Here is a 17445-nt window from a genome sequence, read left to right as displayed (position 1 = left end):
AATCAATTTTATCACCTTGTTTGTCCAAACAGGTAAATGTTTTCTAAATCATACATATCGGTCATCTAACTTTGTTGCTGCAAGAGACATCATATGTTATGAACCAGTGTTTAGGATTCAAAATGATATATTTTCTCTGTCTAACAACTTGTCTCTGCCTCATATTTTCTTGCCTTGCGGCAAATTTTTACAGGTTGAAATGTTCTCCAATGAACTATTATTATGAATTTGAAGAGGTTCCCCACACCAGATTTAGAAATTCAGAATTCACTCAGTCAATTCTTCACAACAGATAAATGCTGTTTGACCGTGTGAAATCTAGAAGAGGCCAATACCAGTTTTGTTAAATGCCTCCTGTATTGTATCTATGCACGGGCCATTACACACCTCCAGCATATCAAGCATGCAACACATTAGCACCAGACCTGGTTCATCTAAATCAATTTGTAATTTATATACTTCATTGATGGATTTTCACCACTAGTGCTTTATAACATGTTCCAAGCGTTTTGTTATTTACCAAACTCTAATAAAATACAGTTTTACTCAAACTCAGAGCAATTACTTTTATCTTTTACAATGAATGTCATTATACTTTGGTCTCACTGTTTTTTCTTCTTTCTAGATTTTAATCCATTTATACAAATTGCAGACACAGATGATCTGAGGCTTGCACCTAAGCACAAAGTGACCAGCAAACCTTGGCTACAACAGAACAGCAGACAGCTTACAGTGAGTGCAATTGAGAAGCAATTGTTCTGGGACACTGGTAAAAATATATATGTCATAGCTTATGTTTAGATTTTCAAAATATACTATTTTACAAGAATTTAAATTGGTCAGACTTATTCTGAATTGCATCCCAGAATGAGGTTTTATATAAAAATTCAACTATATTCTGATATCTAAATTGGACTTCCACTAAGAACTCAGGGTAAAGAGCATATTTGACAACTTTTCTTTCAGGAATTGCTGTACAAACCTAGTCTAAAAATAAATTACTATGGTGGGAATGATGCTCCTCTGGAGAATGAGTTCTATTTAGTTGCCTGGGCCTAGTTGTTAAGAACTGTATGTCATAAGGGAGATTGTACTGGTTGGTAAAGTAGAAGCCAGCCAAAACCCGCTACCAGAATATAATCCTAGCAAGAAGCTCAGGGCTCCCTAATTCCTGAAGAGTCTCAACCCCATGGCAGGGCCATGATACCAAGTAGGAAGAACAGTCTCTAGATTGATACCTTACCTGAGGATTAAATTAAAATCAAAGAACTGGGACTGTAGGTGAAGTCCGAAGGCAGTTTTTTAGCAAGTTCAAAGCCCTAGATTCAATCATCACAATGAAAAAAAAAACTTAGATGTTTCTTATCAAAACTAGAACCAAGATGTAATTATTGAGAAAACTTTTTCTTTACAAAGTTAACTTGTGAATATTACTCAGTTTAGTAATGAATCTGCACCTGACAATAAACAGACAAAAGTTAATATAAGGTTTTAATGTAAAAAAAAAGTGTGACAGTTGACAGATGAAGTGTTATGAATGAGTTTTTGTCTGGGTTAATAAGTTTCTAAACTATTGGTTCATAGTGAAAAATATAGAAATGGTCCAGAAAATTGCTGCAGCATTTATACACATGTACACAGCCACCAAAACCACTTTTCATTTTAGTCTGACATTTAGGCAGAGAATATGGTTAATATGTATTCTAGATATTTTTTTGCTGAAATAATTGAACTTATACTTCCTCAATAGATTCAAATGTTCTGTTATGTGTTATTCTGTGCTATTTTGTTTCCTCAATACTACTTGTTAACAGGAGATAAAGATAAAACAATGTAGGTCCCCCTAGAACTGAATGACTTCAAGTGTGAATTGTGACTTCCTGCCCATAGTTACAGAATGCACACGCAAGAAGAGTAGAAACTGACAGCTAAGTCTTCTGTCACTGATGGCTTTGGCAAAGGGAATCTGCATCTATCTGGCTTATATATTTGGTGGTGGTAGTAGTACTGTGGTTTGAACTTGAATTCTTATTGCTGTTAGCAGTAGCTAGAGCCACATTCTCAATCGTTTTTGCTTTCTGTTTGTTTCGCTGATAGAATCTTGTTCATTGGCCTGGGCTGACCACAGACCACAATCCTCTTGCTTATAGCTTCTGAGTTGCTTGTATTACATGTACATACCACCACACAGCATTGCTTGTTAAACAGAGAGAATGGTTAATGGCTCCCCCAAGGGAGTTTGTAGTGAATGAGTTGGTGTTATACAAATGTATGGGAACACTCCTATTCTCTTTCAGAACCCATCGCAGTATTTTTGAGCCATTCACTTGCTATGTTAGAAAATGCCGTTTACTGTATCCGTTCTCCTTCACTCACTCTCGTACCTCTGGCTTCTGATAGTTTTATATGTGTGCATTATAAATTGAATCCAGAGACTTATACATGCTCTGCCTTAGAGATATTTCACCAGCTCTGATTTTATATCCATTCCCTTTCTTTTCTTTCCCCCAACTCTGATAGGTATCCACACACTGTAAGGCTTGAAATGCTTCTGATTGTACCTTAGGAAACAATAGCTCTTATCATAAAATACTCTGCCCTCCTGTTTTGAGCAATCATGGTTCATGTTTTTGTTGAAATTGTTGAAAAGTGAAAAGTATACTTTTTAGCATTTGATAAATATTTTAATATTCAGTGATCATGGCCATTGTTATTTTGCAAGCACAGATAGCTCACATACTCCTTTGAGCAATAAAAACCATTGCACTCACTTAAGGGAAAAATGCATGATTTTTTTTAATTTGAAGATTTAACACCTCATCAAAGAAGTGCCAGTGAATTCACCCTCGAAAAATAAACCAGACACACCCCATGTTAGAAAGCAATAGTGAAGAAAGATGAAGAAGAGATAAGAGAGGAAAGGAAGGAAGGAAGGAAGGGAGGGCGGGGGGGAGGAAGGAAGGAAGGAAGGAAGGAAGGAAGGAAGGAAGGAAGGAAGGAAGGAAGGAAGGAAGGAAGGAAGGAGATGTAAGGGAGTGAGGGTGAGAAGAAGGAAAAAAGGAAAAGGGAGGAGAGTGGGAAGGAGGGAAAGAAGGGAAAAAGAAAGATGAATCTGAGACAAGTAAAATTATTAAAACAAAAATAGGTATCCAGTGATACCTGTACATCAAAGGAGCCTATTTTTTGTAACCTTAAGCAATGAAGATTTGATTTTTACTTTCACATGAGCATATGTCATTGAAGTTGATCAAGTTTTAAGAAAGAGATTTAGTATCATGAGAGAAATGAAAATGCCACTGTAATTTTCACTCACACAAGATATGACTATTGATATAATGTTCTACTCAAAATGTATGTCTACTACTCAAAATGTATGTTCTACTGCAAATGCATGTCAATGAGAAACAAACAACAAAAAGATATTTTCTTGCCCTTAAAAATATCAGGTAATATCACACACATGTCTTTCAAATGGCCTTTGGAAGTTTAACAATAAGCATGTGGGATAACAGAATCTGGGATTGTTTCTTCTTCCCATAATGCCTTCTTATATTTGTGATTTTTTTGTTCTTTTCTTTGTTTATGGCCCACTCTTCTACCAGCAAAAGCAGTTTTCTGTCTGCACACAGTGTCATTTTAAAGATGCTTTCATTTGCTTTCTCCATTGGTCACAACCATCTTACATCCATGCAGTGTTAGAGCTTTGTAATTGCATTGTGCAGGCTATGAGCATCAAGCAATCTGCAAGAACAGGCTACAAGTCCAACCAAGATAGTGCTGAAAAACATATACAACTAATTCTTTTGTTATTTAAAGTGACAATAAAAGATAATGGATATGTCAGAAGACAATTGGATCAGTGGTGCAACAAGAAGAAAATGCAATGCAGGGAAGAACTTCCATATAAAGCAATTGTTGAAAAGAAAAACATCTCAAATTAGATTTTCAGAAACAGTTCTCACATAGCCAAGTTTGTCTTGAATGTATTCCTTTTAAATTTTTGTCAAACTGGTTGATAAGTATACAAATTACTTGGAAACAGTTATAAAATTACAACCACTTGATAAAGACAGTATTCAGAAACAACTAGGCATTGAGGTAATTAAAAACTATTTAAATAATTAAAATATTCCACTTTTCACCAAGATACTCAGGGTTGAAGACTTTACAGGAGCTCTTATTTTGGTGTTTTTTTGTTTCTGTGCCTTGGAAATTCATCGTATACAACTGAAGCTAGAAGTTGTTGAAACAGTCAAGAAGAAATGAGGATTGTTTCTTCTGCAGTGCTTAAATTCAGTATTTTAACTGTTTAAAGACTTTGGGTTTTGATGCCATTGAGTAAAGAGAAAAGTAAAGGACATTTTTTGCTAACCATGATCTCCAATTTTAATGTTTTGAAGAGAACATGGAGAGCAATTCCAAGGTTCATCTTTCATGTGTTGAGCACTTAGAGACTCTCTATGTTTGTATATCACTCTCAGGCCATAAAAAAAGACCGAATTTAACAATGTGAAGAATTGAGTTTCACACATTGTGAAGTGTGAAAAGTGTTCTGTAAACGAGCTGTGTAGCTGGCTGCTGTTTCCTGAATGAAATACTGGTGATTGATGCTGAACTGAACTAACAATTCAAAAGTTAAATATGCATAATTGACAAATTTGGATGAAGGCCTATGCTTCTCACCAATGTGTTCCTGCCTGGGGATAATTGAGAAATTTCTTTTTGCTTGATAGTATAAATTTTAGATCAATCTCTCTCGGTTAATCAGAAGAGAGGCTGCTCTGACATCTACCACAACCCTTAGGTGTATTGTTAACTTTTCCCAGTGAACTTATTATTTTCTTATTTTGAATAATCAACTTATCAGCCTTTATTGGTGGAGCAGCTATAATTTACAGATATTCAGACTACATTTTAGTTACCCCTAAGAAATGCTCAACTGTCTTCCAAATCATCCCACAAATGTTAGCTAAAATAACTAGCTAAACTAAGAAAATTTGAATGAACCACCAATTGGTGTCAATATCTGCTTTAGTGCAAAAAGAATGCAATCAGAAACACAGTGTAATGTCTACAGTATGAGTACGTCATAAGGAGTCTCTGGATTTTACAGCTACCTATTTCTGCTTCATTTCCCAGGTACATTATTTTATTGTGGGGATGAGGTGTCAATTTCCTTCATGCATTCCAATTCTGGCTTTCCTTCTGCAGCTCTCCTTCAGTGGTGGTCATTTAGGAGGCCCAAGTTCGTTTTCTGACAGAATCCAATGCTCTTTGTTCTATTTTTGTTTTAAACACTACCATTCTGTCTTTAGAATCACTAGGACAAAAGCAATGATCACATCTATTTTCCTATCTATCTATCATCTATGTCGTTGGGAAAATAAAAGTAATCAAATGAAAAATTTCACACACTCCATCACTACAGAAACTTTACCTGTTGCTCTATGTAAATGGAGTATTGTTCTGGCCAATGGCCTTGTTTCCAGTAGTGAGATACACCCATCACTTCTTAGCCACTCCAGTGCATCCCAACAAATTGTCACTCTCGTTCCTGAATCTTGGATTTTACTTCTATACTCTACCTTTTTCTTTACTATATCAATAGCAATATTTCTTCACTTAAAAATTTCCTTTGTCTCCATCTCCAACTCATTTCTCTCTTCTATATTACAATTCTTTTTTTTCCCCTTCAACCCCCAACTCTCCTAATTGTCTCTGATGCTCAAGATGAACTAAATCCCAACTCCCTGAAATGCAGTAAATGCAATCTAGTCTGCTTAAAATCACCTGTAACAGAATTTTTTTTAATGTAGGAATAATATCTTTCCTAATTCACCCTATATTAAAACATTCAGGATTGGATACAACTAATCACTAATTTTTGAAAACACCTTCTTCCTTTCTTCTGTGAATTTCCAAGATACCATAATCTGGGCTTTCCTTTCCCATGAGCCACTATTCTATCATAACTATTTTTGGTTATTTTTTAAATCTCTTTGATAACTTAATGCCAGAATGCTTTGGAGATTTTTACCTCTTCTCTTCACATTTTCAGTAATTACTCCATTCAGTCTCAAAACTCATTTACATAGTGATGATCCTCAAATGTACATCTCAGCTCTTGCCTTTCCCATCAATTTCAGACTCATATCACTTAATAGCATCTTGAATTGGCTTCCCACACTTAATTCTCAAAATACGGAGCTCTTGATAATTCCTCTAAATCTTGCTTATACCAAAATCTAGTTCATATCTATTAATATATCTGTCAGTATTCAAAAACACCTTGATTTCATCCTTGATAGCCCTTGTATGAATTTTATTTTAAATCATGCTGTCTACATGAAATATCCAAATATCTAAGCACATTTCATTACTTCCACTACTACAGTTTTGCATAACTCTTATTTTTTTTTCACATGGACAGTTGCTTTTCTTAGCAAGAATGTCTGGTTTTTACCCTCAGAACCTCTTGCTCTTTTCCCAGCACCCATGTTTTCCTTGTAAAATGCCTAGCATAGCATATCTCTGCACTGTTCAAAACTATCTCATAGTTTTCAATTTTCCCATGAGTAAAGTAGCCACAAAGCCACACTCTCCTTGTTTCTGCTACCACAGTTCAACATTGTCCTCTCATTAATCAATAGAAGATGACAGAAAATCTGTAAGGATATAGAAGATCTGAGCAACATTATTGACCAAGTTGGCCTACTTGACATATATATACAGAACCCTCTGATCAACAGGAGAAGAATATTCATCCTTTTCAAATTTATATGAAACCATCACCAAGACAGACTGTATGCTGGGCCATAAGGAAAACATTAAATAACTTAAAAGAACAACACAAAGTGTGTTCGGCTAGAAATCAATATTCTGAAATGTTTCTAAGTACTTAGAAACATTATTTAATTTGTTTCCTGAAATTAGTGAATATTTCAAGTTGTATGACTAAACATCAACATATTTGGGGTGCTGATTGTACTAGGAAAGTAAAAGGTCTCAAATCTATTATCTAACTCCTGCTTTAAGAAACTATAAGAGAGAACAACTCAGAACTAAGAAAAACATAGGGCATGGTCAAGAATAGGCATCAATGAAAATGGCAGGTACAAAATTAGTAAATGGAAAAGGTTGTCCTCTGCAAATCTGTGTAAAGATTAAAAACGAAACAGAGTATACTACCTTAGGAACATGAATAAGATAACAAAATATTCTTCTCACCTTTCTTCACAAATTCAACCAAGTAGATAAAGCTTCTTCTAAGACATAAGCTGGTGAAAATCATGTAAAAATAGACAGCTATTATTCTACATTAGTGAAAGAATTCCAAGTTTAGTTAAATTCTCTCATAAAAGAAAACCCCAGTCCCACACATTGTTCTGGCACTGCATAGATAGGGACAATGGAGAAGAATGGATTTCAGAAATAGATCCACATTTAAAAAGGCCAAGTAATTCCAGTAGTGGTACAAAAAGAACAAAACGATGGAAATGGAATGAGTCAAAATGGCACCAAATCAATTATCGATGAGAAGGAACACTCAAAAGTGAAACCAGAAGGAGAAACAGAGGAGGTGTGAGAGAAGAAAAAATGAAAGGACAGAGAATCTAGAAAAGGAAAAGTCTAAAATAATCAATTGTATCATATTACAAAATCAACTCAAAGTGAACTTTAGACAAAATTCTAACATCAATAGTTTTCAGAAAGAAAGATAAAAGACACATTTTTATAAAATTTGTCTTAAGTAAACATTTTTATGTACACCAGTCCACAAAATCACAATCCTTTCAAAAATTAGGAAATGGAACTCTCTTAAAATTAATAAATGTACTCCAGAACTTTTGGCAATACAGCATAATATAACTTTGGGAAAAAGTTTGATATTTCTTTACAAATAAAACATGCATGTACCATATGGCACATACCTCCCAATTCCAATCTTTATCCAAATTAAAATCTTAAAAATTTCTCAAAAAATCTACAAAAATAGTTTAACATTGCTCATTCACGATTGTCCAAAGGTACAAACAATAAAATGGCCACTTTTTCAAGAAGAACAGAATTGTCATGTATTCATACAATAGAATTCTATCACCTATGGCAAAACTCATAAAACGACATAGATGAATTGCAAATGCATTATGCCCAATGAAGGAATCCATCTCCCCAAAATTACATACTGTGTGATGAATGTTGCTGGTATTTTGAAACAGAACAAAACTCACAGATATAAAATACAGATTAGTGAATGTTCAGGACTGGAAAGTTGGAGATAAATTACGACCATAGAAAACGTGGATGTTTTAGAGTATTGTCACCACTGTTATTTATCTGTACTTTGGTTGTGTTTCCATTGGTTCATACATTTTTAGGACTCATGGAATAAAAGAGTGGACTTCAGTATAAGTAAATTCTATCAATTTCTTAAAGACATCCAAATGGACAGCATAAAAAATCTTGTTCAAAATCACTAGTTTTAGGCCAAAATTGAAGTGACAGCATTCAGCTTTGCTGAGATTGTAGATCACCTGAAACTCTTCCATACTAGCAGTAGAAATAGAAAAAATTGACTCATTCTTAGGAAGCTAATAATGCAGTATATATAGCAGCATGGAAGATTAATTACATCTGCTCAATAGAGCTATACAAATTACTATGGAATACTATTATTGTTAACTCATTGAATAATAAAAATGATTAGATTACTCAGATATGTGCAAAATCAAGAATTTCTAAGTCAGAGACAGCATCTAGACATAAATTTACATACTATATAATTCTACTTATACACATTAATAAATAATATTCATGGTGATCCAAAGATTGAATGTTGGATAGGGACTGATTGAAATGAGACATTGTAAAGTCATAGAATTGCTCCTGGGCTGGGAATGTGGCTTAGTGTTAGGTTGCTTGCCTAGCATGCATGAAGCCCTGGGTTCGATTCCTCAGCACCACATAAACAGAAAAAGCCAGAAGTGGTGCTCTGGCGTAAGAGGTATAGTGCTAGCCTTGAGCAAAAACAATCCAGGGACAGTGCTCAGGCCCGGAGTTCAAGTCCCAGGACTGGCAAAAAAAGAATGATTCCTTATCATGATTAAGTTGTTTGTGTTATCATGATTAAGTTGTTTATGTGGGCTTAGATATGTGTCAAAACACTGAATTACACATTTCATAGTTAATAAGTTTTATCTCTAATTTCAAAACTGAAAAGCTCAGTGACAGCTGCTGTGGTTCTTAAGAATCTTTAAGACGTTTCCCTCAAAGATTCTCAGCCTGCCTTCTGTCTGCTTGCAGCAGTCAAGTGACTGAATCTCAAGAGCTTTGCTAGCAAAGGGTATAAATCTCTTGTTTATCTCACAGCAGTGCCTCTCTTTAGACAGTAAATACTTCTTTTCCCCTGACTTCTGTGCCTCATGTAACTTCTCTTACTGACAAATTCTAGCCTAGAATGAAATGGAAAAAAAATTAACAGAAAGAGATGATAGCGGTCCACAATTCATACCAGACAATCAAATACACAAAACTGCATAGATGAAGCGAAGTTTCTGAAGTTATTTTTTAATGTTATAATCTGCAATTAACTGTTGTTAACTATTATGTAGCTTTTCCTGATAACATTGTATATTCTTGGTATCATTGTATTCAAGGGAATTTTCTTCACATTTCATGCTGAGTTGTGTAATGCAAAGACTTTGGGTTCTTTCCAATCACCACTTAAACAAGACATAGCTTTAAAGATATACTCCAAGCATTAGAACAAGTTAAGAAATGTCAACAAAATAGAAACAGTTGGAGTTGCTACCATGGAAATGTATGTAACTTGAGTTTAAGCACATATCTCAAAATATTGGCACTTTGGTGATATAAAATATAGAAACTGAGGAAATCATAGAAGCAAAAAGGATAGTCTCTCTGATCTCCTTTTTTCCTTTCTCCCTCCACCCAAAACAATTCCCTGAGTGGTTATATCTAAAACAACATGATAATATTCTTTTTCAAAAAAGATCTGACTCTGTCATTGTATCATGCCATTGGTCTTCCAGTAACATTTCTATATGGTTTCCATAAAAACACAGGACATGTTGGGTCTTAGAGTTTCATTTCTAAAAGCTCTCACTGTTAGGCAAAACTAAAATAAGTATGTATACTAGTCCCTAGCTCATCTGTCCTTTTTTACAGAGACATCAGCCCCAAACCTGTAGTGGGAAAGAAAAGATGCTTGCTACTTTCCCTTTACTTCAAGCCATAAAGAAGCAAGTTTGTGTCCTTGGAGTCCCACAACTCAGCAAGTACACACCCTCTCTGCCCACACTGGAGTGACACATGTACCATATGTCAAGATCCATTTGAAAAGCTTCCAAAGATGTGCATAAAACTTGAGGAGTCCATTTCAACTCCTCTTTCAATCAAAAGATCTACGTTGACACCCTGATACACCTGAGGATGTTTATTTTCTGGATAATGTTAAACAAAAAGTCTCTGGAGTAAGAAATGACAGGAATAGAATGGAGGTAGAGTGTTGCAATTTAAGGCCTTTGCTTCCAAAGAGAATACTATGTAGTAAAACTTTGATGCCCCTGGAAACATTAAAAACAAACAAAACTTGTACTATATATGAGCCTATGAATCAATTTTTGTTTTACTGCTTATTTAGATGACTATCAAAAGAAGCAATGTCTGTTAATAAAGGAATGACTCATCAGGTTAATTAAAATAATAAAGTCACATGACAGGATAGACTGAGCTAGAAAACCTCTATTTGAACTAGCTTATTTCCAAACCAAAAGTAAAGCTCTCAAGTCTCCACATAATAATAAATAAAATTGTTACTGACTCACCAAGATGTGCTAATAATAAAATTAAGAATCACTCCGTATTTCTGAATAAAAATTACCAGCAAGATATGGAATATTCCAGCTTGAATAGAATACACACTTCCAAAAGATTTCTGGCCTCAATGTGTTGAGGTGAGATGTTTCATTACTGTGACTCCTGCCAGAGATTATAAAAAGGAACATAATTTCTACACTTCAGTGTGATCACAGAGGCTCCACACAGATATGGGAGCAGAGATAGTAAGCAAGCTGAGAGAGATTCATTTCACCCTTGTATTTCTAAGCTTGCAGCTTCAAACAACAAAGCCCTTATTGTGTAGTAATTATATTTTGTCACTTTACATCATAATGTAGCTTGTTGTCTACTTTTGTTTACTAAATCACCTGGAGTTTGCAAATTGTTCTTGTAATTATCTGATTTTCTATCTGATTGGGACAGTGTTTCTCTAACTGGGAGTGTGAATGCTCTGGGGAGATTACATCTCCTCCTGGGGATGTGAAAGTCAAAGCAAAGACAAGACTGGTGCATTTCTTTGCACACTAATTTGTCTCACTAATGGCAGAGAAAGCAAACAGGAATATTGGGATATCTTATTTTGAATGAATTTTACAACTTTTCTTCCATATTGTGTCATCAAAAGATACTTGTATGTTTTACTGGCATTTGTGTATTATGCAGTTAAAGGTGTAACTCATTTTGATCATTAAATTAGTCATTTTTTTCTTTGAATATCAGAATAGGAAGAATAGAAATATTTTTACATCTTTGAAAATTAAGAATTATAGTTGTTTTATAATATAACCTACACAGTTAATGGCAATATATCCTCTCTGAAGTATATTAATATTCCAAATTCTACTTGATTTGATAAGTCATTGTCTATATTTTTATTTTATGTTAGGCTTCATTCCATGAACAGTGGTATAAACTACAGAATATTGTTTATTCCAGTAATTCCACAAGTTGCTTATTTACAGTCCAGTCTTCAGTGAGTTAATATGCACAGTTAGAAGTAATAATGCCACCGAGTGAACTTTTGTCCATGACCAACTTCTAAATATGTGAGACTCCATATCATCTCAACTCAATATCAAGTCAATATCAACTAACAACTCAATATCCAATGTAGTCCCTACAACAGGTATGCTTGATAGTTTGCAAAGAGAATATCTACAAGAATGATATTTGTTTTATTGCTCATGTGGCCTATTTAACAAGACATATAGCTCATACATTCTTGACATTACATATATTTTCAATTTAAAGACTTCCATTGATTCTACTTCTATTACATACTCTTGTATTCGTTTATTCAATGTGACATTTATTATTTCTAATTTGCTTCCATATATAATCAAGAAAGCGAAGAGTTACAGAAGTAATAACAATTACATAAAACCATTGTGAACATCTTCATGTTTCTACTAAAAAATTTTATGTTTTTAGATTTTCTAAAACGTGTATTATTATTCCTATAATTTTATGCTATGTTTTTGTTATATTTATCATTGTTTTCTCTAATATTCCATCCACAAGTAAATGAAAAGTATATTGTTATATACTAGATCTTACCTGGTTGAGACGAAATGAAACAGTTAATGTAGCTGTCTTCCCTCTTCACAAGCACCTTAATGAAAATAGTATAAAGTAAGAAGCAGGAGAGTTCTACCTGTATTGTTCAGTGGCCTAGTGAAATACATTTATTTGCAAAGAAGACTAAAGAAAATGGAGGTAATAATGTAATACTAAAATGCTGGAATATACTGAGCTCAGAAACAATTATTTCACAGATGATGAAGAGAATATCAGTGAATGAATGAATAAATAAAATGTGTTTTGCTGAATACACTAGCAATTTGTGACATCTGTGGAAGATGTTAATAAAATGTAATTTACCATATCAATTCCAAATAAAGGATATGTTTCTGATAACCTGTCAGCATGTTTCTATCTTGAAATTTCTGTACATCTAGCATGGTTTTCTTGCTGTGCTTGAAGAGAATTCTAGAACATCAGACTTTGTATAATTGTAACAATACCATCTAGAGACAAATAATAAAGAGTTTAAAGCATGTACATTTTTTCTGTGAGTTTCATTTCTTATAATTCCCTTTTAGTAGCATCTTTGTGTCACTAAGTTATGCTTATTGACACTGATACTATATAACTTGTATCTAACAGGCAGTATTCATCATGTATGAGAAATTCTGTACAACCTCAAATTGTCTGTTTTACAAGGCTGTAGGGCCATATACAAAACAGTTCTCTACCCATTTTTCTCTGCCTACATGTCACTTGAGTACTATCTGCCAGGATTATTCATTGCTTAGACATGCCATTCCATCATTCGATTCTCAAAATTAAAAGGTATGTTCACTAAAACATATTCTTCACTCATAACACACTGTCAGAGCATGAAAAACTATACAGGAAATGTTTTAGAAGAACCTTTTTGGACCATTTGGAAATTAAGCCAACAAAATATATCTCAGTGAGCAGAAATAGACATGAGTATGCCCATAAAAAATGACAATTTTGTAACACCTTTTTAACCAGAAAACCCCAAACATTTTAACCCTTCTAAGAATATGTTTTTGTTACAAAATTCTAATATGAATGCATTTGGTGGTTTGAAGAAAAAACGATATCATTATATATAGAACTGAGTAAAAATCATGGCATTCATTGTGAAACATCGTAATTCAGTTTCCATTTAACCAGTTAAATGATCTAAAAAATAAGTCTCTGGATTTATTGTAATCTGTATAAAAGGAGTTTTGTATTTACTATAAGAATGTAGTGAATACTCAGTCTTAATTCTCTAACTCTTTGATGATCCTTTCAGATATTAAGGGTTGCTTCTGTTTCAGGCATTTCATAAACAGTGAGGTAATGGGACCGGATTTAGAACTACAGCCGCAAAGGCAAACCTACACACAGAGAAACTATCTGTCCTTGTAAGGATGTACTGTTAGCTATCTATCCAAGGACAGATGGCATACTATTTAGTCGACTTTTCATTAAGAATTTGGTTAACCCCATCAAAGATTAGTTCCAGGGGCTGGGGATATGGCCTAGTGGTAGAGCGCTTGCCTCATATACATTAAGCCCTGGGTTTGACTCCTCAGCACCACATATACAAGAAAGAAATTTTAAAAAGCCTGAAATGGTGCTGTGGCTCAAGCAGTAGAGTACTAGCTTTGAGCAAAAAGAAGCTAAAGACAGTGCTCAGGCCCTGAATTTAAGCCCCAGGACTGGCAACAACAACAACAACAAATCTTAGTTCCACATTGCAGGGTTAGTGATTTGACAATTTCTATTGTAGAGTGTTTTTGCAAATCCTGTTCAAGATAATAACTTAGCACGTCTGATTAAAAAACTCTTCTCTCAATAGTAATGATGAGTTAGTCATGACCAATGTTTTTCACCTCTTCCAGAATACAGTAGTTTCCATAATCTGAGTCAAATATATCTAGATCTTCATTTTGTTACTATTATGAATATTGCCTCTATGAACATACATGTAAAAGTTTTCATGAGATATGTATTCCTTTCTCTTGGATACTTACCTAGAACTGACATGGTAGGGTCACATAGTTAATTAATTACATTTTTAGCATTTTGTAGAACTGACATATTGTTTCACAAAGAAGTTGCACCATTTTGCACAATTTCCAGTCAGGAAAATATGAATACTCAATTGTATTGTATAGTCCTCCTAGTTGCTAAGTGGTATCCTATTTCATTCATATTTCCTTAATGATTACTAGCATTGAGCATCAATTTTATTGATTGCTCTAGTAGATTTTTGAGGAATATTTATTCAAATACATTAGTACACAACCTGATGAATTCACTTCCTGATGTATATTAGATTTTAGAAAAGATTAATTAGACAAGAAATTGTATTAGATAAAATTTAACTAGAACCTTGTAACATGCACTTGAATTGCATATCTACAATATATACAATATTTAGGAACATATAATCAATAGGAAGATTAATCATTGTTTTGTAATTTTGTCATAGAAGTAAATATTATGCAATGACAATGTATGAATCAGAAAGCATAGCATTAAGATATTAGTGCCCTAAATTTTAGCTTTCTTCTTTCATACAAATCTAATTCAGTGAAATGTATGCCTATAAAACAGCTTTTTTTCTTTTACATGTAGTATTATTCCTAGCTTTCTAATTCTTCAAATGTTTTAAAAACTGAAAATGACATTAGAATTGAAGTGTCTATATGTATGTACATATATATGTACTAGTAACAGTTGAGAGCATTTTTTCATTTGTTTTTTTTACTATATGAAAATAGCTAAATCCCAGCATATTTACACTTTCAAATATTGCACTTAATTATCTCCCCTGCTTAAGCAAAACAGCAACAACAAAAAAGACAATTGAAGGTAGTTAGAAGCATATTCCATAATGGGCTTTTATTGTAAGATGAGCTAAAACAAAATGGTGAGCATTACTGTTTCTGAATAACAATATTGCAAGTTTATTAATATGACTTCAAGGGCCAAGAGTTGATGGATTTGTTTTAAAAGTATAATCTGAATTTTTATCTCAGTAAATAATCAATCACAAAAACATATGTATTGATACAGTGTCCACAAATCATATTTGGAAATAAACATATTTCTTCTCTAGTACAAAGATTATAAGAAATACAACCTAGAGTACATTTTTAGTATGTCAACAAATTAAGATTTTCCTAATTAAGGCTACTTCAAGGATCATTTTGTGTAGTAAATCTATATGAGCTCATCTGAGTGCAATAGCTCTTCTTACTGATTTATTTTTCCTCCAAAACTAGATAATTGGCAGTGTTAGATTTAACGTAAGCACACCAGGCAACATTTTTATTTAATTTTTCCCCTTTATTGTCAAGTGAATTACAAAGGGGTTACAGTTTCGTATGTAAGGTAGTGAGTGCATTTCTTTTTTTTTTTTCTTATTTATTGTTAAAGTGATGTACAGAGAGGTCACAGTTTCATACGCTAGGCCTTGGGTACATTTCTTGTACTGTTCATGTTCAACTTGTTACCTCCTCCCTCATTTTCCCCAGCCTGTCCCTCCTCCTTTTCCTGTACACCTCCTCCCCATGAGTTGTACAGTTGGTTTACACCAAATGGTTTTGTAAGTATTGCTTTTGGAATTGTCTTTTTATCCTTTGTCTCTTGATTTTGGTATTCCCTTTCCCTTCCCTAGTTCTAGTACACTTATATACAGTATCTAGGATACTAAGATCAGATACAGTGATAGCGGGAGTGAAACCACAGGAAGGGAATAAGAGAGAAAAAAAAGGTATGTCTTCACATGGCATGTTAAAAATAATTACAACAATGATATAACACTGTTTCTATTGTTTATTTCACTTAGCATTATCCTATGTGTTCATAAGCCCATAGAAATTGGGCTACTGTGATCCTCTGCTATGACTAGCCTAAACATGTACTAATTATTTCCTATGAGGGAAACCACAGAGGCCTTCTTTCTTTGGCTCTGGCTAACTTTACTTAGTATAATTTTTTCCAAGTCCTTCCATTTCCTTGCGAATGGGGCAATATCATTCTTTCTGACAGAGACATAGAATTCCATTGTGTATATGTACCACATTTTCCTGATCCACTTGTCTACTGAGTGGAATCTGGGTTGGTTCTATATTTTAGCAATGACAAATTGTGCTGTGATGAACATTGTTGTGCTGGTGGCTTTAGGGTGATCTTGTTTGTAATCTTTTGGGTAGATGCCCAAAAGTGGGCTGCTAGGTCATAGGGGAGCTCTATGTTTAGCCTTCTGAGGGACCTCCATACCACTTTCCAGAGTGGTTGAATAAGTTTACATTCCCACCAACAATGTAGTAGGGTTCCCTTTTGGCCACATTCCCTCCAACATTAGCTGTTGTTAGTTTTCCTGATAATGGACATTCTTACAGGGGTGAGGTGGAATCTCAATGGTGTTTTTTTTTTTAATATACTTTTATTATCAAACTGAATTACAGCGAGGTTACAGTTTCATACATTAGGCATTGGATACATTTCTTGTACTGTTTGTTACGTCGTCCCTCATTCCCCCCCTCTCCTCTCTCCTTTTCCCTCCCCCACCATGAGTTGTTCAGTTGTTCAGTTCATTTTCACCAAACAGTTTGTAAGTATTGCTTTTGTAGTGTCAATGGTGTTTTAATATGCATTTCTTTTATGGCCAGTGATGTAGAGCACTTCTTCATATGTCTTTTGGCCATTCTCATTTCCTCATCAGAGATGTCTCTTTTCAGGTCTTTAGCCCACTTGTTAAGGGGGCCGGTGGTCCTTTGAGGATTTGTTTTAGAGGAATTTAACTTTTGGAGTTCTATGTGTATTTTAGATATGAGATCCTTGTCCGTTGTATGGCTGGTAAAGATCTTCTCCCAATCTGTGGGCTTTCTGTTTATCTTGTAAGCTATGTCCTTTTCCTTGCAGAAGCTCTGCAGTTTGATGCAGTCCCGTTTGCCCAACCTTTCTTTGATTTGTAGCATTTCTGGGTCTCTTTGTTAAGGCAGTTTCGTCCTGTGTCGAGGACCCCAAGTGTTTCTCCTATTCCTTCTTGTA

Source organism: Perognathus longimembris, chromosome 2 (genome assembly GCF_023159225.1).
Source record: "Perognathus longimembris pacificus isolate PPM17 chromosome 2, ASM2315922v1, whole genome shotgun sequence".
NCBI classification, from domain to species: domain Eukaryota; kingdom Metazoa; phylum Chordata; class Mammalia; order Rodentia; family Heteromyidae; genus Perognathus; species Perognathus longimembris.
The sequence above is the reverse complement of the archived record's forward strand: the minus strand, read 5'-3'. Positions refer to the sequence as shown.